The following is a 23170-nucleotide window of genomic DNA, read 5'->3' on the forward strand; positions in this document are numbered from 1 at the left end:
GTTTAGGAAGTTAGAGCGCCACATCCACCAAACCTGCACATCTTTGGGCTGTGGGAGGAAACCAAAGCACCCGGAGTACCCCATGGAGGGAATGTGCAAACTCGACACAAACAGAGACCCAAGGGAGGAATCAAAGCCAGGTCCCTGACACTGTGAGGCAGCAGTGCTACCCACTGAGCCACCATGCCATCCCCAGGAGAATCTCAGCAGGTTTTCAGCCATTGTGACTGTGCTGTCTCTTTCAGGGAATTCACCTCAATCCTGCAAATCTTGTGCAAGAAGATGTTGGGCACCATTTCCCATCAACTCAATGCCGACATGGAGATTTTCCCAAAGTAGATTAGAAATCAAGTGGACAAAGGGCAAATGACTGACACCCCAGATGGGACTCGAACCCACAATCCCTGGCTTAGAAGGCCAGTGCCATATCCATTAGGCCACTGGGGCCACACAACCGGCTGAAAATCACAGCCTTTATGTACTGCACCCGACCGCTCATACTGTGTGTTTCTGAGTGTTATACTCTCACTGATTGTTTTTTACCCCTACCATCTCATGCTAAATTGTTGGCTGCTTGATAAATCAATCTCACTTCCCATTTGTCCCCAAACGGACAGACGAGAAATTAACCAAACTCCAATGATGCACAACTCAAGTCTGAGGAATATGGAGCAGACGACAAAATAGCGAAGGGCTCAAAGTACTAGCTTTCGGAGCGCTGCTGCTTCGTCAGGTGGTTGTGGAGTATAAGATTGTAAGACACAGAATTTATGGCAAAAGTTTACAGTGTGATGTCACTGAAATTATATATTGAAATAAATCTGGATTGTGTGTGAAGTGTCGCATCATTTAGAATGACCAGGTTGGTTTCAGTTCTTTTATGTGTAAATCACAAAACATAGCACATAGAAAAATACAGCGCAGTACAGGCCCTTCGGCCCTCGATGTTGCGCCGACCGAAGCCTACCTAACCTACACGAGCCCAATAACCTCCATATGCTTATCCAATGCCCGCTTGAATGACCATAAAGAGGGAGAGTCCACCACTGATACTGGCAGGGCATTACATGAACTCACAACTCACAAAATGTTTTTCATTGCGAAGTGAAATGGCAAGCTCTCCAATAAAAGCTAAATGCTGTGAATACTGGAAATCTGAAACAGAGAAAATGCTGGAGAAATCATGACTCAAAAACATGATTGAGTTTTCTGAAAAAGTCACAAAGAGGATTGATGAGGGCAGAGCGGTGGATGTGATCTATGTGGACTTCAGTAAGGCGTTCGACAAGGTTCCCCATGGGAGGCTGATCAGCAAGGTTAAATCTCATGGAATACAGGGAGAACTAGCTATTTGGATACAGAACTGGCTCAAAGGTAGGAGACAGAGGATGGTGGTGGAGGGTTGTTTTTCAGACTGGAGCCCTGTGACCAATGGAGTGCCACAAGAATCAGTGCTGGGTCCACTACTTTCTGTCATTTATATAGAGGTTAGTATCATTATGAGGTATCATTAGTAAGTTTGCAGATGACACCAAAATTGGAGGTATAGTGGACAGCAAAGAAGGTTACCTCAGATTACAACAGGATCTTGGTTAGAAGGGCCAATGAGCTGAGGAGTGATGGGTGGAGTTTAATTTAGATCAATGTGAGGTGCTGCATTTTGGGAAAGCAAATCTTAACTGGGCTTATAGACTTAATGGGAATGTCCCAGGGAGTGTTGGTGAACAAAGAGACCTTAGAGTGCAGGTTCATAGCTCCTTGAAAGTAGAGTCGCAGATCGATAGGATAGTGAAGAAGGCGTTTGGTATGCTTTCCTTGATTCTAAATCAGTTGTGTACAGTCTATGCAGAGAGATAAGAACCAACAAAACATTGGAATGTTGACATTTCTCAAAGCTTCTGTATCGTTGTGAACAAAAAGGCATTTTCTACTTGAGCAGGAACTGATCTCTGTTCATTGTCAGGCACCGAGAGGGTCTGTGAATTGAAAGAATGATGTGATAATTTGTCAGAAAGACCTGAGACTGTGTTGTTTCCCTGTTACACCTTGGCAGCAGCTGATCGAAACTTTAGTGCATCCCTCAACATGTCATCTGAGATGTTGGAACATGCTGGGCTGTAACACTCATTGGTGCCAAGACTTTACACTTGCTAATGGCTATGTGTGCCCAAGTAGCATATTGGGTGAACCACTGTCCTCCTCAGTGTGGGATTGTGGGTTTAATTCCCCTCTGGGCTGCTTATGTTTTAAGCTTCCTCTTTGTAGGTGACTTTTGTCCCATGCCAACTTCATCACGAACCAAATTGACTGCACTTTGCAACTACTCTGTACAAAATCACTGTGCCTGTGTTGAGATTATGGCGAATGATGTATCATAAAAACTTGCACAAGGTAATTCCTGAATTTGGGAGATCTTGGGGAGAATTGTCTGAAAGAGACAGCGCAGCCACAATGGGCTGAATGCCCGCTAAGATTCTGTTGATTTAGAACATACTACATAGAACATTGAACAGTACAGCACCGAACAGGCCCTTCAGCCCACGATGCTGTGCCGTCCATTGATCCTCATGTATGCACCCTCAAATGTGTGTGACCATATGCATGTCCAGCAGTTTCTTAAATGTCCCCATTGACCTTGCTTCCAGAACTGCTGCTGGGAACGCATTCCATGCTCTGAAAACTCTCTGTGTAAAGAACCCGGCTCTGACATCGCCTCTACACTTTCCTCCAACCAGCATCTTTCCGATAATAGGGCGACCAGAACTGGACGCAGTATTCCAAGTGCAGTCTAACCAAAGAAAGCATTTGTCCTCAATGCAACTTTTTGCAACATCTCCACCTACTTCCTCCCCACTAACTGCAAATATCTTGAAAGCGTTGCACAAAATAACTTTGAACCCTTTGCTATTTTCCTGTCTGCTCCATTTTCCTCAGATGTGAGTTGTGCAATGTTGGAGTTTGGTTGGTTTCTTGTCTGTCCGTTTGGGGACAAATGGGAGGTGAGCTTGATTTATCAAGCAGCCAATTTTTTTGCATGAGACGGAAGTTGTGCAAAACAATCAGTGAGAGTATAAAACTGAGAAAAACACAATATGAGCCATCAGGGTGCAGTATTTAAAGGCTGCCAGTTTAACAGCAGACATGTACACCCAGTGGCCACATGGATAAGATATTGGGCTCCTACACCAGGGATTGTGGGTCCAAATCCTATCCGGAGTGGCTAGATTTTATAGGTTGCCCTCTTTGAACTTTACTTCTAATCTACATTATAAACATCCCCATGTCTGCATTCAGTTGATGGGAAGTGCTGTCCAACATGAACTTGCACAAAGTTGTCGGGGATCTGCAGGATTGGGTCGAAATTGCCTGAAAGAGACAGCAGAGCCACAATGGGGAAAGAACTGCTGAGATTCTCCTGGGGCTGGCATGGTGACTCACAGTGTCAGGGACCTGGCTTTGATTCCTCCCTTGGGTGTCTGTTTGTGTTGAGTTTGCACATTCTCTCCATGGGGTACTCGGAGTGCATTGTGTTCCTCCCACAGCCCAAAGATGTGCAGGTTCGGTGGATTGGTTTTGGGGAATGCAGGGTGAGAGGATAGGGATTGGGCCTGGATGGGATGCTCTTCAGAGGGTGAGTGTGGACTTGCCGGGGTGAATGGCTTGTCCCCCTCACTCAAGGGCTTTTATGAACAAGTTTGGAGCAGATAGTCAGAGCTTTGCTGCAGATCCCAGTCAAGGCTTAGCTAAGGGACTGGCATCCAGGTGTGTGTTCATATCCTTCTTTTCCCTGATCTTCCAGAATGTTCTGTAGCTTTGGCCAAAGGGGTCATGAGCTGGGTTCACATCATCCAATGGGGTCACATTGCCAGGAGCCAGACAATGGATTTACTCAGACTGACACTTCCAGTCATCGAGTCACAGAGATGTACAGTACAGAAACACACCCTCGGTCCAACCCGTCCATGCCGAACAGATATCCCAACCCAATCTAGTCCCACCTTCCAGCACCCGGCCCATCTCGCTCCAAACTCTTCCTATTCATATACCCATCCAGATGCCTTTTAAATGATGTAATTGTATCAGCCTCCACCACTTCCTCTGGCAGCTCATTCCACACACACACACACACCACCCTCTGCTTGAAAAAGTTGCCCCTTAGGTCTCCTTTATATCTTTTCCCTCTCACCCTAAACCTAAGCCCTCTAGTGCTGGAGTCCCCCTCCCCAGGGAAAAGACCTTGGCGGTTTACCCTATTCATGCTCCTCATGATTTTATAAACCTCTGTAAGGTCACCCCTCAGCCTCCGACGCTTGGATCCTATCCTTAGAGGAACTGGTACCAGCTTCCACCACTGTGACTGTGTGTTCAAACTCATCCGTCCTCTTTTCCAGGTCTCCCAGCTGCTGTTCATGCTTCTGCAGCATGATAGAGATCGGGGCCAGCTTCACCTCCATCTGCTTCCCCAACATCTCGCGAGATTTCGCGAGCTCCTTCCCCAGGGCCTGGTAGGTAATCGAGTCCGAGGATCCTGCAGGTTGGGCCGGGGGCCTGGCCCCGCACACTGCTCCTCCCTTCTTCAACATCCCTGGACGATGAAAACGCAGGTAAGTTGATTTTTCACAATGTCCTGGGACTCCACAATCTTTTCTGAGTCCCAGGATATCGCGATGGTCCGGATTGGGTGGGATAGAAATTCTTCCCCCTTGTGCTGTGGTGCGAAGCTCTGCAACATGATCATCTGAGAACACCGCCATCTTGGATCCCCAGAGTGCAGTGAGAAAATAAAACTCAGAAAAACACACAATGAGAGGTCAGGGTGCAGTATTTAAAGGCTGCTATTTTTGCTTTAACTATGCAGCCCCAGTGGCCTAATGGATAAGGCATTGGCCTCCTAAGCCAGGGATTGTGGGTTCAAGTCCCATCTGGGGTGTCTGACTCGTCTTTGTGTGTCATTGCTCTTAAATCCACTTTGCGAACATCCCCATGTTGATGGGATGTGGTGTCCCATGTGACCTTACGCAAGTCTTTTGGCGATCTGCAGGATTCAGGCTAAATTCCCTGAAAGAGACAGGACAGTCACAATGGCTGAAAACCTGCTGAGATTCTCCTGGGGATGGCATGGTAGCTCAGTGGGTAGCACTGCTGTCTCACAGCGTCAGGGACCTGTCTTTGATTCCTCCCTTGGGTGTCTGTTTGTGTCGAGTTTGCACATTCTCTCCATGGGGTACTCCGGGTGCTTTGGTTTCCTCCCACAGCCCAAAGATGTGCAGGTTCGGTGGATTGGCTTTGGGGAATGCAGGGTGAGAGGATAGGGGTTGGGCCTGGATGGGATGCTCTTCAGAGGGTCAGTGTGGATGTGATAGTCTGAATGGCCTCCTCCCATCCCACTCTAGGGCTTCTCTGTCCAAGTTTGGAGCAATTGGTCCCTTCCCGTCCCTTCGCGAAGCCTTGACTGGGCCTTGCAGTGGAGCTCTGACCATCTGCTCCAAACTTGGAGGACGGGAAAAAGTTGTGGCTGTAAGAGCTGCCCCATTTTTGAGGCATTTTAGGTGTCGGGAGTGATTTCCTCAAATTCCAGGAGCAGCAATTACTGTTTTATTATGTAACTTTGGATGACAAAAATCTCAAAACAACGGCACTTTTAAAAGGAAGAAAATCAGACAAAGAAAGTGAGTACATGGTCAGGAGGGCGGGAGGGAAGAAACCTACACTGCTCACTGATATGGATAGGAAGGGTCGAGAGGGATATGGGCCCAGTGTGGGCGAATGGGACGAGATTAGATTAGGATATGGGGTCGGCATGGACGGGTTGGAGCAAAGGGTCTGTTTCCATGCTGTACATCTCTATGACTCTATGACATGGTGGATAGTGAGTCTTGTATATTGATATTCTAGAGCATGTTAATATAAAAAAGGAGGTGTTGGGTGTTTTGAAAAGCATTAAGGTAGACAAGTCCCCAAGACCTGATGGAATCTATCATAGAATCCTGAGAGAGGCAGGTGTGGAAATTGTTACGGATTTGTACAAAATATTTGTATCCTTTACAGTCACAGGAGAATTCCCCGAGGACTGGAGAATACCCAATGTTGTTTCTTTCTTTAAGAATGGCAAAAAGAATAATTCAGGAAATTAATGGCCAGATCGGCTTCCTGTTATTCATTGCTTGGACATCACTGTCTGTGCCTGGATGGTACCCTCTGGAAGTCACTTTGTAAAGATCTCCACCCCTCTACCTTGGGGTCTCAGGATCTCAAGGTGTTCCTCTCTTTGGCCAATGTTTCGGTCCATGTGTAATGGTTTCCTGAATGTGGTTCCTGTGAAGTGCCTTGTGCCATGAAAAGGGATCCCTACATGCAGGCTGTAGTTGGGTTGAAGTGTTTTGGAGAGCAGGCAGGAAAGTGGAGTTGAGACCGAGATGAGATCAGCCATGATCGTGTGGAATGACAAAGCAGGCTCGAGGAGCTGAATTGCCGAATTTTTAAGATCTTCGGAGCACAACCAAAGACAGAGCTATCAATTGCCGTGGGTGTCTAACATGGTATCTCACCTCAGATGCATCATGAAGAGGGTGTCCATGTTCAAAGCCAGGGGTTGTGAGTTCATATCCCATTTGGGCTGTTATGTTTTTAAACATGAACTCTGATCAGCACCCTGTGTCTGTTTGATCTCAATTCCAGTTAATAAGGGGAGATGGTGGTGCAGTGCTAGACCTGGAGTAGGAATCCAGAACACCAAGTTCATGGTGTGGGGGAGATGGACTGTAATCCCACCATACAAGGTGGTGAAATCTCAGCTCAGGAGGAGCTTTGTCTGATGGGAACCATATATTGCTATTGAGGTTTGTTAGGAAGCGAACTGGTTCTATATTCTCCGTTCAGGAAGAAAACCTGGTGAGACTACAGACCCACAGCAATGTGGTTGACTCACCCTCTGGGCAATAAACACTGGCCTAGTCAGAAACATATCGCATTCTTTCCCTGTAGCTCGGTCTCAATCCTGGAACACCCTCCATTGATTCATTGTAGGTTTACCTCCAACAAATGGTCAAAAATCACACCACACCAGGTTATAGTCCAACAGGTTTATTTGAAAACACGAGCTTTCAGAGCATTGGTCCTTCATCAGGTGTAATGAGAGAGGAGGCATCAGACACAGAATGTATAAGTAAAATATCAAAGGGTCATACAAGTGATGCGAATGTATTGAACAAATCCAAAATGGCCGACTCCCTCCTGTTAAATCTTCAATCAGTTCGAAAGGAGATACAGGCAGCACATGGATTGCAGTGGTTCAAAAGGATAGCTCCCCATCACCTTTCAGGGGAAACTAGGCAGAGGCAATAAATGTTGATCTAGCCAGCAATGTTCACACCCTGGAAATGAATAAAAACAATCCCACAATGGAATAAACCGCCAGGGGAAAAGTCATAGTGTAATGACTTGAAAACATCAAGCCCCAACTTTGGATGGTTTCTATTGTTATGTTTTACATTATCATCCAAAACGCACCAGTCATTGACATAAAGGTTATGATTTGGAGGAGCCAGTGTTAGACTGGGGCGGACAACGTTACAAATCACACAGCACCAGGTTATAGTCCAACAGGTTTATTGGGAAACACTAGCTTTCGAAGAGCTGCTTCTTCATCAGGTGGTTGTGGAGCAGGATCGTAAAACACTGAAGTTTTAGCAACAGGATTGCAGTGTCATGGCATGTAATATTAAACAAATTGAGCTGAAGTCTTTCATCTTTTAGAATGAACATGTTAGTTTCAGTTCCTTGTTATGTACATCCCAGACCTTTGTTAAAGTTACATTCTCAAGAGAGTTTTAACAATTGGTGCCATCTCAGCTCAGATAATGCATTGAAGATGTGAGGTTAAAATCTGTCTGTGTCCCAGTGTTCGGTCAGACTGATTCTATTTCTAAAGTGGCATTTACAGAATCTGACATGGTTTTATGCAGTTTTTGAGCAAAACAAAACATAATTCTGAACGGACAAATTCACCCCACAAACGTATATGTGTGTGCGTGCAGGGGAGACCGAGTGAGTGTGTGCATTTGGGTGTGTGTGGGAGGGGGCGATAGTGTGAGTGTCTGTGAGAGTGTGTGTATGTGTATGTGTTTGAGTGTAATGGGTTATACATCTGTGAGAAGGTGTGTGTGTGGGTGTGAGTGTGGGAGTGTGTATGTGTATTGTGTGACAGGATGTGTGTGTGTGTGTGTGTGTGTGAGTGTGTGTGTGTGTGTGTGTGTGTGTATGTGTGTGTGTGTGTGTGTGTGTGTATAGCGCAGTGGGGTCAGCTGTAGTGTGACATGAACCCAAGGTCCCAGTTGAGGCCATCCCCATGGGTACCAAACGTGGTTATCAGCCTCTGCTTGGCCACTTTTCGTTGTTGCCTGTCCCAAAGCCCACCTTGGAGGATGGTTACCTGAAGGTTCGAGGTTGAAAGTCCCTGATCGTTGAAGTGATCTCCAACTGGGAGGGAACACCTCTGTTTGGTGATTGTTACGCGGTGCCCATTCATCTGTTGCCGTGGCCTCTGCTCGGTCTCGCCAATGTACCATGCATTGGGCATCCTTCCCTGCAGCGTATGAGATAGACAACATTGGCCGAGTCACATGAGTACCTGCCGCGTACATGGTGGGAGATGTCCCCATGTGTCATGGCGGTATCCATGGCGACACTCTGACACGTTTTACAGTGTCTGCTGTGACAGGGTTTTTTGGTGTTGTCCTGAAGGCCGGGCAGTTTGCTGTGAACAATGGTCTGTTTTAGGTTTGGTGGCTGTTTAAAGGTGAGAAGTGGAGGGGTGGGGAAGGTCTTGGCGAGGTGCTCATCCTCATCGATAATGTGTTGCAGGCTGTGGAGAATGTGACGTAGTTTCTCAGCTCCTGGTAAGTACTGGACAATGAAGGGTACCCTGTTGGTTGCAGCTCGTGTCTGTCTCCTGAGGAGGTCATTGCAGTTTCTCCCTGGGGCATGTCAGAACTGGCGATTGATGAGTTAAGCATCGTATCACATTCTTATCAGGGCATCCTTGTGTACTTCCAAGTGCCCCTCACATTCCCCCCTCACCTGAACAGATCCTGTGTAAGTGTTCGGCTTGTACAGAGGGGGCGGCTGTTTTAATATGTTGAGGGTGGGTTTGTGGTTGAGTGAGGTGCTGTGGTGTCCATCCTTGATGGAGATGCATGTGTCCAAGAATGAGACAGATACTAAATAGGAGTCCGTGGTGAGTTTGATGGTGGGATGGAACTCGTGAAATGTTGGTGAACATAAATGTTGGGAGAGTGCAGCATTGTTCTGACATGAACACAACCAAGGTTGAGGGGATCAATTCTCCTGACATGGCCCCAGAAGCATGTGTTGTCCCAGTGACCTAACAGCTCCATCTCTGATCTTCTAAGCTACTGCCTGTGGTTTACATCCCTTCTGGGGATACTTTCAATGTAAACATTCTCTCCAATTAAAACCCTCTCACTGCATTATCTCCATTCAAATTAAGTTAATCTCTGACCTAATGTCTTTAAAACTCTGCATGGCTGCTTTGAGATCATGGAATTAAAACATTTCCAAGTCAGTTTGGTACATGTGGCTACAAACGTTTGATGAACTGGAGCGAAAGGGAGTGGAATTAATTTCTCAGCTCTCCCAAAGAGACAGCATAGACATGATGGGCTTCAGTATATACAGTCACATTCGAAGATTCATTGATCTGATATCTGATCTGAAGTCTGATAGTGGGCGGCACGGTGGCACAGTGGCTAGCACTGCTGCCTCACAGCGCCAGAGACCTGCGTTCAATTCCCGCCTCAGGTGACTGACTGTGTGGAGTTTGCACGTTCTCCCCGTGTCTGCGTGGGTTTCCTCTGGGTGCTCCGGTTTCCTCCCACACTCCAAAGATGTGCATGTCAGGTGAATTGGCCATGCTAAATTGCCCGTAGTGTTAGGTAAGGGGTAGATGTATGGGTGGGGTATACGCTTCGGTGTGGCGGTGTGGATTTGTTGGGCCGAAGGGCCTGTTTCCACACTGTAAGTAATCTAATCTATTCTAAACAGTTAAATGTCTGGTTCACCACAGTCGCCTCATCTGTTGTTCGTTTCCTCACTGATGCAGGAATTAGCATTGACCCATTTCTTCTTGTCTTTCTGGGACCATTCCTTCAATGTTGGCTGTACAAACATTGAGCTTGCTTGACCTCTATATTGTCCTGTTAGTATTTAACAGGAAAACATGCAGGTGAAATAAAGTTATTCCACACTCAATAATTTATATTTAAATTCAATGAGTTGGACCAAGATAACAGTGACCCTAAAGGTGGAAGATTCATTGAAAATATTTGGTTTGCAAGTAATGATAGACACAGTGAAAAGTTTTGTCTTGTGAGCAATACAGGCAGCTCACAGAGTTCAGTAACATAGATAAGTAAATAATAGGGAAACAGCAGAGGAACAAAAACACAGGTACAGGCGCATATTGAGAGTCTGTGAGACCGTTCAGTATTCTAACAACAGTAGGGTAGAAACTGTTTCAAAACCGGTTGGTGCGTGTGTTCAGGCTTCTGTACCTTCTCCCCGATGGTAGAGGTTGTAGAAAAACATTGCCAGGGTGTGATGGATGTTTGAGAATGCTGGAGACTTTTCCTTGACATCGGGCCTGGTAGATGGATTCTATAGATGGGAGGTTGGCCTTTGTGATTGTCTGGGCCGAGTTCACCACTCTCTGTAACCGTCTCCGATCTTGAATGGTACAGTTGCCAAACCAGGTAGTGACACATCCAGACAGAATGCTGTCGATGGTGCACCTTTAAACGTTGGCAAGGGTATTCGCTGTCAGTAATATCCGATGTTCTGGAGGGATCAGTGTTGAAGGGTTGGTTTGTTGATGAGAGTGTGATGAGAGCTGGCTTCCAAAGGCAACCTCTCTAACCGCACTCTCAGGAATCTCATCCCCATCCAGAAACAGCAGCCACTTGATCACCACCTTCAACATTCAATCCTGCAGATCCCCGAAAATCTTGTGCAAGATCATGTTGGATACCACTGACCATCAACTGAATGCAGCGATTTGGATTTTTCCAAAATAGATTAGAAATAAAGGATAAGCTGCAGAGACACCCAAGATGGGACTTGAACCCACAATCCCTGGCTTAGGAGGCCAGTGCCTTATCCATTAGGCCACTGGGGCCCCACATGCTGTCTGCCAATGGCAGCCTTTAAATACTGCACCCTGTCCTCTCATCGTGTGTGTTTCTGTGTGTTGTACTCTCACTAATTGGTTCTTACCCCTTCCATCTCATGCCACATTGTTGGCTGCTTGATAAATTGATCCCACCTCCCATTTCTTCCCAAACGGACAGATGAGATATCAACCAAACTCCAACTTTGCACAACTCAAGTGTGAGGAAAATGGAGCAGACAGGAAAATAGCAAAGGGCTCAATGTTATTTTGTGCAGGACTTTCAAGATATTTGCAGTTACTGGGGAAGGAGGATGTGGAGATGTTGCAAAAAGCTGCATTGAGGACAATTCAACAGGATCTTTGCGGGCATTCAGCCCATTGTGGCTGTGCTGTCTCTTTCAGACAATTCACCCCAAGATCTCCCAAATCCCGGAATTATCTTGCATAAGTTTCTACTAAACAGAATTTGCCATAATCTCAACACAGGCACAATGATTTTTAACAGAGTAGTTCAAAAATCCAGTCAATTTGGATTGAGATGAAGTTGACATGGGATGAAAATCAGACACTGCAAAGACCAGGCTTAAAAATGAAATCCCAGATTTCAGAGGCCAGTGCCATAGCCATTAGGCCACGAGGGCACTATATTGGCAGACCACTGGGAACATTTTACCTCAAATGAGTGTGTCAGCCAAGCACACTCCCAGATCTGTGACAACACACTGATGGACACACTAAAAGTTCAGGCAGCTGCTGCCAAGGTGTAACAGGGAAACAACACAGTCTCAGGTCTTTCTGACAAATGATCACATCGTCCTTTCAGTTCTCAGACCCTCTTGGTGCCTGACAATGAACAGAGATCGTTTCCTGCCCAAGTACAAAATGCCTTTCTTTCCACAACGATACAGAAGGTTTGAGAAATGTCAATATTCCAATGGTTTGTTGGTTCTTTTCTCTCTGCATAGACTGTACACAACTGATATAGAACCTTTGTATGCATTTCCAAATGATGTCACAAACTGTTTCAATACTTTGTTAATAAAATCAAGTTGAAATTCAAATCAAATTTAGTCTCCCTTTGTCCCCATCACCAACAAGAATACTTGAGTAAAGTTGTGAGGAATTCATCAGACCAATGAGACTCCAGGAATTCTTCCAAGATGTCAGCAATGATCCCAATGAGCCAACCAATGAATGGGAACAGTCACCAGAGAGATCCATCGTGGAGCGACCAAAGAAGGAGTCGATTTGTATCCCTGCGGAGGGCCGCTGTCCTGACCTTGAGATGTATGCTCAACCGTCAGGAGATGGGTGAATGACAGATTTAAAAATCACACAACACCAGGTTATAGTCGAACATGTGGAAGCACTAGGTTTCGGAGCACTGCTCCTTCATCAGGTGATTATGAAAAATAAGATTGCCGGACACAGAATTTATAGCAAATGTTTACAGTGTGATGCAACTGAAATTGTATCTTGAGAAAGATCTGGATTGTTTGTGAAGTGTCTCATCTTTTAGAATGGCCAGGTTGGTTTTCGTTCTTTCATATGTAAATTGCAAAACTTTTATCAAACGTTACCTTCTCAAGTGAACTTTAACAATTGGTGTCATGTTGGCCCAGATGATGTATTGAAGGTGTGAGCTCCCCTGTGTGAGGCTGTCTGTGCCACAATGGTCAGACTGATTCTAATCTAATAAACAGATTTACAGCATCTTACGTGGATTCATACAGTTTTTGAGCAAAGTAAAATGTAATTCTGTAAGTACAAGTTCATCACACAAAATAACATGTGTATCTGTATATGGGTGTGTGTATATGTGTGTGTGTGTGTATGTGTGTGTGGGTGTGTATGTGTGTGTTTGTGTGTGTGTCTATGAATGTGTGTGTATGTGTGTGTGTATGTACGTGTGTGTATATGTGCGTATGTGTGTATATGTGTGTGGGTGTGTATGTGTGTGTATATGTGTGTGTGCATATGTGTGTGTGGGTGTGTATGTGTATGTGTGTGTATATGAGTGTAGGTGTGTATGTGTGTGTATGTGTGCGTGTGTGTGTATGTGTATGTATGGGTGTGTGCGTATGTGTGTGTTTTTGTGTGTGTTAATATGTGTATGTATGTGTGTGGGTGTGTGAGTGGTTGTGTATGTATGAGTATATGTGTGTGTGTATGGATGTGTATGTGGGTGTGTATGTGCATATGTGTACGTGTGTGTGTGCATGTGTGTGTTTGTGTGTGTGTGTATGTGCGTGCATGTATGTTTTTGTGTCTATCTATGAGTGTGTATATGTATATGTGCGTGTATGTATGTGTATATGTGTATGTGTGTATGCATGTATGTGTGTATGTGTATGTGTATGTGTGTGCATGTGTGTGTGTATATGTCAGTGTCTGGGTGTGTGTATGTGTATGTGTGTGTATGTTGTGCATGTGTATGTCTATGTGCATGTGTGTGTTTGTGTGTGTGTATGTGTATGTGTGTGTGTATCTGTGTGTGTATGCGTGTGTGTGTGTGTTTGTGTGTATGTGTGTGTATGTGTGTATTTGTGTGTGTGTATGTGTGTGTGTGTGTGTGTGTGTGTGTGTGTAGGTGAATGGGGTCACCTGTAATGTCCCAGTTGAGGCCATCTCCATTGTTACCAAACTTGGTGATCAGCCTCTGCTCGGCCACTTTTCATTGTTGCTTGTCCCGAAATCCCCCTTGGAGGACGCGCGCGCGCACACACACACACACACACACACACGCACACGCACATGCCCAAACACACGCACACACACATACACGCGCACACACACGCACGCACACACACACGCGCGCACACACACACGCACACACATACACACACACACGCACACGCGCACACACACACGCACACACATACACTCACGCACGCACACACGCACGCACACACACACACACACACACATGCACATATAAGTTTGTTGGGTGAATTTGTATTTGAAGAACTACATTTTACTTTGCTCAAAAACTGCATGAACTACAGAGCTAAGGAGAGAATTGTGGCAGCTCCCAGAATCAGGTGACTCAGTGGTAAGCACTGCTGCCTCACAATACCAGGGTCCCAGGTTCAATTCCAGCCTTAGATAACTGCCTGTGTGGAGTTTGCACATTGCTCTGGCGTCCCCCCACAGTACAAAGGTGAATTGGCCATGTTAAATTGCCCATAGTGTTACCTGTTTCCACACTGTAGGTAGTCTAATCCAGGGGAAGGATCTGAAGGCCCTAATTTACGAGGGCTCTAAGCTCATGCCTTTCCAGGACTTCTCAGCGGTGGGAAACCAGAAAAGAAAATCTTACGATGATGAGCCTAAGACATAGGAATGGAAGTAAGGCCATTCAGCCCATCGGGTCCACCCCCCCCCATTCAGTTGTGAATGATGGGCATTTCAACGCCACTTAGTGGCACTCTCATCGTTCACCCTTAATTCCTTGCGTGATCAAGAATTTATCAATCTCTGCCCTGAAGACAATTAACGTCCTGGCCTCTGCTGTGCTCCACGGCAATGAATTCCACAGGCCCACCACTCTCTGCCTGAAGAAATGTCTCCTCATTTCCGTTCTAAATTGACCCCCCTCTAATTCTCAGGCTGTGCCCATGGGTCCTGATGGAAACACATTCCCAGCATCCACCCTTTCTAAGCCATGCACTATCTAGTAAATTTGTATTAGATCTCCCCTCAACCTTCGAAACTCTAGTCAATACAATCCCAGGATCCTTAGCTGTTCATTGTATGTTAAGCCTCCCATTCCAGGGATCATCCGTGTGAATCTCCGCTGGACATGCTCCAGTGCCAGTATGTCCTTCCTGAGGTGTGGAGCCCTAAATTGGACACAGTATTTCAAATGGGGTCTAACCAGAGCTTTATAAAGTCTCAGAAGGACATCGCTGCTTTTACATTCCAACCCTCTTGAGATAAATGGCAACATTACATTTGTTTTCTTAACCATGGACTCAACCTGCAAGTCAACCTTTAGAGATTCCTGGACTATCATTCCCAGATCCCTTTGTACTTTGGCTTTATGAATTTTCTCATTGTTTATAAAATACTCCATACCTGTATTCCTTTTTCCAAAGTGCAAGTCCTAGCATTTGCTCAGGTTGAATTTCATAAGCCATTTCCTGGACCACTCTCCTAAACTGTCTAAATCTTTCTGCAGCCTCCCCACCTCCTCAGAACAACCTGCTTGTCTGCCTAACTTTGCATCATTGGTGAACTTCGCCAGAATGTCCCCCAGTCCCTTCATCCAGATCATTAATATATAAAGTGAACAGCTGTGACCCCAACACTGAACCCTAGCCTCTACTATTTCCTCAGCCACCTCCCTCAGAGCTCTAGGATGTAGACCGGGAGCCGGGAGATTTATCAACCTTTACACCTTTGAGCTTTTCTACCACTTCCTCTTTTGTAATGGCTACCGAACTCAAATCTGCCCCCTGACTCTCCTTAATTGTTAGGATAATGCTCATGTCTTCCACTGTGAAGACTGACACAAATTATTTACTCAATTTTTCAGCCATTTCCTTATCTCCCTTCACGAACCTTCCTGCATCAATTTGGAACGGCCCAATTTCTAATTTTGCCTCTCATTTGTTTCTTTTGTATTGAAAGAAACTTTAACAATCATTTCTAATATTACTGGCTAGCTTACCTTCATATTTGATCCTCTCCATCCTATTTCTCTGTCTTTGTTATCCTCTGTTTGTTTTTGTCAGCTTCCCAATCTTCTGATTTCCCAGTGCTCTTGGCCACTTTGTAGACTCTCTCTTTCCCTATGATACATTTCCTGACTTCCTTTGTCAGCCCTGGCTGTTTAATTCCCGCCCCCTGATGGATAATGTTTCTGCCAAGAGAAGACTGAGGGAGTTTGGGATCCAGTACTCTCTGAGGTATCCGGCAGTGCTCCGATAACCTTACATGGATCCGTACATCTCTTTGATACATCGGAGAAGGTAAGAGACAAATTAACCGAATCTGAACAATTTACTATCTACAAATAGTGTTGTTTGATTAGATTACTCACAGTGTGGAAACAGGCTCTTCGGCCCAACAAGTCCACACCGACCCGCCGAAGCGTATACCACCCAGACCCATACTCCTACATTTACCCCTTCACCTCACACTACGGACAATTTAGCATGGCCAATTCACCGAACCTGCACATTTTTGAATTGTGGGAGGAAACCGGAGCACCCAAAGGAAACCCACACAGACACGGGGAGAATGTACAAACTCCACACAGAGAGTCGCCTGAGGCGGGAATTGAACCCAGGTCTCTCGCGCTGTGAGGCAGCAGTGCTGAGCAGTGTGCCGCCACGCGGTTTGGTTACAACTTTGTTGTTTTTTAAAAAAACCGAGGAAGTCCAGTTGGAGCGTTCTTTTCCTTGTTTTCCCTATTGGTAATAATCCGGTTTAAACTGTGTTTGGTGGCGTTTGAGATGTGTACTTTCAATTTCTAAGTGAAGTTATACCAGAGGATGGGTGGGGTATTTACCCTATCGATCTTAAATATTTTTTTCTTTATTCATATTGCTATTCTATGGTGTATTTACTTTCTATTCTGCTTGTGTTTGTGGTACGGCTCTCGCTAGAAGGAGGGAAACTGGTTGGGATGGCTGGATGCCCACTTGTGGGCAGTTTGGGATGCGTTATTGCCCCCTTTGGGCAGGAGGTGAGTTTCCCTATTCGGCGCCATTGGCGCTTTATATGGTGGTTTGTATTGCTTTTAATCTTTGATAGTTTTGTAGGTTTGTTAAATGTAGTGGTTTCAGTTTATGCAGTTTTTATATTTGATGGATCATATGACACTAAGGCTCAGTGATTTGTGGTTCGAGTTCCTCCTCTCTGGAATTTACATGTTACTGCAGAAGGTTAAGGCTAATGATGTGATTTAATGGTGAACCTGGAATATCAAGGGAAGTCACTCACCAATTAAGAGGAAGAAGGTACTTTTGAGTCTTAGAAAGGAGAAAGTGGATATTCCTTTGTTACAGGAGACGCACTTGGATGACAGGAAGCATTTGAAACTACAGCAGAATGGCTTTGATCGGGTTTACTTCACATCATTTAATCCCAGAAGTAGGGGAGTGGCTGTATTGGTGAGGAGGAATCTCCCATTTAAGTTACCAGAGTGTGTTAAAGACACACACACAGGAGGTTTGTAATTCTTAACGCCTTGATAAATGGGGAAGAATATGATGTTTTAAATGCTTATTGCCCTCCAGCTCATCTACTCAACATTTTGTTGGATGCGTTTTCTAAATTGATCAGTCTAGGGTCCTGGCATATCATTAAAGGGGGAGATTTTAACTGTCTCATAGATCCCACAGTACAGAGGTTGCCCAAAGCCACCCCCCCCCCGACCCCGATACCCTCTGTACAAACTGAACAATTAGAGGATCTGTGTGTGGAGTGAGGGTTGGTGGACATCTGGAGGTGTCTCCATCCTACAGGCAGGGATTTTACGTTTTTTCCCAATTCACAGATGTCACACCAGGATTGTTTTTTTTCCAATCCCTGTTGCAACCCTGGACTTGGTGGTACCTTGTACGATCGTTAATATTACCATCTCTGATCACACTCCAGTGTACCTGTTGGTTCAGATTAAGGACGTTACAGTGGGTCCAAGGCACTGGCAAATGGATCCCTTTATCCTCAAGGATAATACATTTGTGTAGGATTTCTCTCAGGAATTTTGGGCATTCTAGACATTAACTCACCCTCGATTAGTAGCCAATCCTTCCTTTCGGAAATTGCCGAAGCCTATGCCAGTGGGTTAGTTAATTCCTACTCTGCCAGTAGGAGGCGGCAGAAGGGTGAGCAGCAACGTCTCCTCAAAGCACGGTTGAAAGCAGCTGAGAAGGCCTACTTTGATAGGCCCTCGTTGGTCAAGTTACAGAGGATTACGGCGCTGCGGTCTGCATTGAATCCCGTGCTCACGCAGACAGCAAAGAACAAGCTTAGTTTTGCAAAGCAAAGGTTATATGATCATGGTGACAGGTCCAGCAAATTCTTAGCATATCTCGCTAGGAAAAGGAGAGCCCCTCAAGCCATTACAGTGATTAGGGAAGGGTCTGGGAACCGAACGTGTGACTCCAAAAAGATTAATGTGTCATTCCAGAGATTTTACTCTAAATTATATCAATCTGAGGTTTGTGAGGAGGGGCGGGCCAAAATGGAGGCTTTATTCAAGGATCTGGAGCTCCTGGGTGTGACCCCTGAACAAGAGTCTTTCCTCAATGTCCCCTTATCAGGGCAAGAGGAGCAGGAGGCTGTGAAGCAGCTTCAGAGTGGAAAGGCACCCGGTCCTGATGGACTTCCCAGCGAATTCTAGAAGGAATTTATAAACATATTGTCAGGCCCGATGTTCAACATGTTTAATGACTCATACAGCCATGATTGTCTCCCGCCATCTCTGAGAGAGGCCAATATTTCTCTTATTCTTAAAAAAGGGATGGTCCTGGGGGACTGTGCTTTGTACAGGCCCATTTCACTCTAAAATGTGAACTTTAAAATCCTCTCTAATACTCTTGTGTTAAGGCTGGAGACTGTGTTACCTTCTATTGTTAAAGAGGACCAGACGGGCTTCATAAAGGGCCGCAGATCCACCAATAATGTTAGGAGGCTGCTTAATGTAATTCAAGTGTGTCAACAACAGTCAATATAGGGATTGGTGATTTCTCTAGATACAGAGAAGGCGCTTGACCGAGTTGAGAGGCCGTACCTTTTCTATACTCTGGAGCGGTTTGGTTTGGGCGAAGTTTCTATAAGATGGGTAAAGGTTCTCCATAATGACCCTCTCACTGCAATCATCACCAACAGGCTGTGATCAAGCAATTTTAACATTTTTGGGGTCAGCCGGCAGGTCTGTTCCCTTTCCCCACTGCTTTTTACAGTGAGGATTGAATCATTGGTGGAGGGCATTCATAGGGATCCCAATATATCAGCTCCAGACGTGGGGTCAAATTTACATCAGAGTTTATTGTATGTGGACGATGACCTAATTCTTTCGTCAAATCCAGCAGTTTTAGTACCTCGCCTGTTAGCATGCATCTGTGTGTTTGGCACCTTTTTGGGGGACAAGATTAATGTTGCAAAATCAGAGGCTATGCCTATGGGTGGTGTTATGAAAGTGTTAAGTCTTGAGGGTGAATATCGATTCCCATTTAAATGGTCACAGGGGGGTTTTGTGTATTTGAGCATGTTCATTACTCCAGTTCTGAATCGGCTGTTCAAAGCCAATTATGTTCAATTATTTGACAAAATCAAACAAGACCTTCAAAGATTGAGGCGCTTCTGGTCTCGTGGTTGGGTCGGATAGTGTTTATTAAGATGAATATTCTCCCTCGTTTACTATCCCCTATATGGATGCTCCCCCTGATTTTCGATAAGCAAACATTCAGGAGACTGAACGGCTGGTTCAGCCCCTTTATTTGACATCGTCAGTGGCCCCTCATTAAATGAGCTAAACTGCGATTTTCTCACAGACTGGGGGGAGTGGATCTCCCAGACATTAAAAGCTACCAACGAAGCTCACTTTTATCCTACATGAGTGATTGGGCTTGTGGGGACCCTCTTTCAATATGGTTCGATATTGAAACTTCCCAGACTAAGGTGACCCCTTACTCACTTGCTGTGTTTGGACAAAATGAGGACAGTTAGGGAATATTGCCATAACCCAATAGTTATCGATACTGTTAAAGCACGGAGGGCAATTCGGCAGAGGGAAGGCAATATTGGCAAGACATCTTCTCTTACACCGGGTATGCCGGGTTTTCAACCGGGGATGAGAGATTCAGGATTCAAACATTGGGCAGCTAGGGGTGTGTCTTGCGTGGGTGATTTGTTTGAGGGAGACACAATGATGTCCTTCGATCAGTTAGCACAGAAACACAAGCTACCGAACAGGGACCTCTTTTGTTTATTTCAGATTCGAGATTGTATTCAAAAAAGATGACACTTTTGACTGATCCCTCCAAGTCCGACATAGAGAGAGGGGTGATTTAGCCTTATCTCCTGCAGACCCCACAAAGTTATGTATTTTTCTGACACAACATCCCACTAAACCCAACACAGACCTGGGGACGCTTCCAGGGGAGATGAGAAATCGACTTGACACCAGACAAAGAATATCAGCCGTGAAGACAAGGCTTAAAAGTTAGCCATCCCAGATGGGACTTGAACTCACAATCACAGGCTGAGGCAGTCAGTGTCTTATCCATTAGACCACTACAGCCTCATATACAAAGGTGAAATGGCAGCCTGTAAATACTGCACCCTGAACCTCTCATATTGTGTTCTTCTCTGAGTTTTATACTCACACTGATTGTTTGTCCCCCCTCCATCTCACACTAAATCATTGGCTGCTTGATAAAATTGATCTTACTTCCCATTTCTCCCCAAACAGACAGATTGGAAATCCACCAGACTTCAACTTTGCACAACTGAAGTCTGAGGAAAATGGAGCAGACAGGAAAATAGCAAAGGGCTCAATGTTATTTTGTGCAGCACTTTCAAGATATTTGCAGTTAGTGGGGAAGGTGGAAGTGGAGATGTTGCAAACAGCTGCATTGAGGACAAATCAACAGAATCTTATCGGGTATTCAGCCCATTGTGGCTGTGCTGTCTCTTTCAGACAATTCTCCCCAAGATCTCCCAAATCCTGGAATTGCCTTGTGCAAGTTTCTATTACACATCATTCGCCATGATGTCAGCACAGGCACAGTGATTTTGAACAAAATAGTTTGAAAAGTGCAGTCAATTTGGATTGTGATGAAGTTGGCATGGGACAAAAGTCAGCTACAAAGCTAGAAATCCACCAAACTCCAACTTTGCACAACTCAAGTCTGACGAAAATGGAGCAGCCAGGAAAATAGCAAAGGGCTCAATGTTATTTTGTGCAGCACTTTCAAGATATTTGCAGTTAGTGTGGAAGGAGGAAGTGGAGATGTTGCAAAAAGCTGCATTGAGGACAATTCAACAGGATCTTAGCGGGAATTCAGCCCATTGGGGCTGTGCTGTCTCTTTCAGACAATTCACCCCAAGATCTCCCAAACCCTGGAAAAACCTTGTGCAAGTTTCTACTAAAGAGCATTTGCAATAATCTCGAAGCAGGCAAGTGATTTTTAACGGAGTAGTTGAAAAATCCAGTCAATTTGGATTGAGATGGAGTTGATATGGGATGAAAATCAGCCACCACAAAGACCAGGCTTAAAAAGTTTCCTGATGAAGGGCTTTTGCCCGAAACGTTGATTTCGCTGCTCGTTGGATGCTGCCTGAACTGCTGTGCTCTTCCAGCACCACTAATCCAGTATTTGGTTTTCAGCATCTGCAGTCATTGTTTTTACCTTAAAAAGTCAACACCCCAAAAGGGATTTGAATCTCCAATCCACTCCATCAGAAGCTACAGTCTTACCCATTAAGCCACAAAAACTCCGTGCCAATACTCTACTGGGAATAGTTGATCTTAAATGAGTGCGACAGCCGAGCATATTCCAAGATCTGTAACAACACACTGAGGGATACACTAAAGTTTCGGTCAGCTGCTGCCAAGTTGTAACAGGGAAACAACACAGTCTCAGGTCTTTCTGACAAATTATCACATCGTTCTTTCATTTCTCAGACCCTCTTGGTGCCTGACAATGAACAGAGATCATTTCCTGCCCAAGTACAAAATACCTTTTTTTTTCACGACACAGAACTTTGAGAAATGTCAAAATTCCAGTGTTTTGTTGGTTCTATCTCTCTGCATAGACTGTACTCAACTGTATAGAGCCTTTGTATGCATTTCTATTTAATTTTTTTATGACTAAAGTATTTTTTAAAAATAAACAAAATCTGGAGAGAGAGCAGATCTGCCCGAACTTGCGAGACCCCCCTTTGTGGAAGAGAGCCAGCCCTATATCGGGACAGGAAGGAGATTCCAATGGCCCAACATGGATTGTTCCAGTTAATACCCTCGCCTCCTTGACCACAAAGTCGGGAGTGAAGTGGGAGATGGCACGGGGCAGGTGACACTAGGCAGACGGACACACAAGATGGCCGCTGAGCCATAAGTTGGCCACTTGGCACACAAGATGGCCGCCAGACCACAAGATGGAGAGAGACAGCAGAGCAAACACAGACACTGCCTGGGGCCACCAGAATGCCAGCACAATGCACTCACAACCGAGTTGATTATTTTAAGGCAAATGGAAGAGACAATACACATGAATAACATACACTGCCCGCCGAAGGGTCTGGGTCAGACAACACCTTTGACAGAAATGCTAACTGTTCGATGCAGACTCAGTACAGAGGGATAATAGCCAGTGCTGCAGTCATCGTCCTTCTCAGGAAGAGCGATGAGCGCCCATTACTACAGCAACGGACTTCCACGCAGACGCTGAAACTGACAACAACTGCACTGAAATTAACAAAGGCCACACTGGAACTGACAATAACTGCACCGAAACAATCAAGGATTCTGCAATGTTTACAATAAACAAGCCATGTTACAGAGACAATAACCTCATCACTGACCTATTATATCACAAAATGTATCACAGTATCTTGACCATGTGCTCCGGGTTGAGAGAAGAATCACAGCTGACCACTGTGCTGTTGGTGCTGCTCTCTCCCCGGAGCTCCGGGATTTCCTTGGACAATAAACTCTGTTGGTGAACCCCGACTCTGACTCAGAGCCTGGTGATTTTCAGCAGTTGCCTTCCCACAAATGTTTGTCCAATCTGTGTACGCCAACGATGGCCTAACTACCTCACATCTCCATCATAGCCTCCTTGCAATTGTATTCAATACCTTGACTAAGAAAGGTCTGGACCCAAATGCATAGCCACAGCCCCATCAGTTGCAACCTTGAACACCGAGATTTCAATTATTTCCATTGACATATTGGACCTTATCATAAATACCAAACATGCAGGTAATCTTGGCTTCAGCTGGTAATGATGACAGAATATAGCTTAC

General features: G+C 45.3%; 3 non-coding genes across 3 annotated transcripts; 1 reads left to right on the plus strand and 2 right to left on the minus strand.

Moving 5' to 3' along the window:
- Window positions 1-374: 374 nt before the first annotated feature.
- On the minus strand, window positions 375-447 carry trnar-ucu (transfer RNA arginine (anticodon UCU)). The gene has a single exon. It is a non-coding gene; the product is annotated as a tRNA-Arg (tRNA).
- A 4410-nt stretch (window positions 448-4857) lies between these two features.
- trnar-ccu (transfer RNA arginine (anticodon CCU)) lies at window positions 4858-4930 on the plus strand. Its single transcript has one exon. It is a non-coding gene; the product is annotated as a tRNA-Arg (tRNA).
- Window positions 4931-11118: 6188 nt separating this feature from the next.
- On the minus strand, window positions 11119-11191 carry trnar-ccu (transfer RNA arginine (anticodon CCU)). Its single transcript has one exon. It is a non-coding gene; the product is annotated as a tRNA-Arg (tRNA).
- Between the last annotated feature and the right edge of the window lie 11979 nt (window positions 11192-23170).

Source organism: Chiloscyllium punctatum, chromosome 18, assembly GCF_047496795.1.
Source record: "Chiloscyllium punctatum isolate Juve2018m chromosome 18, sChiPun1.3, whole genome shotgun sequence".
Taxonomy (NCBI): Eukaryota; Metazoa; Chordata; class Chondrichthyes; order Orectolobiformes; family Hemiscylliidae; genus Chiloscyllium; species Chiloscyllium punctatum.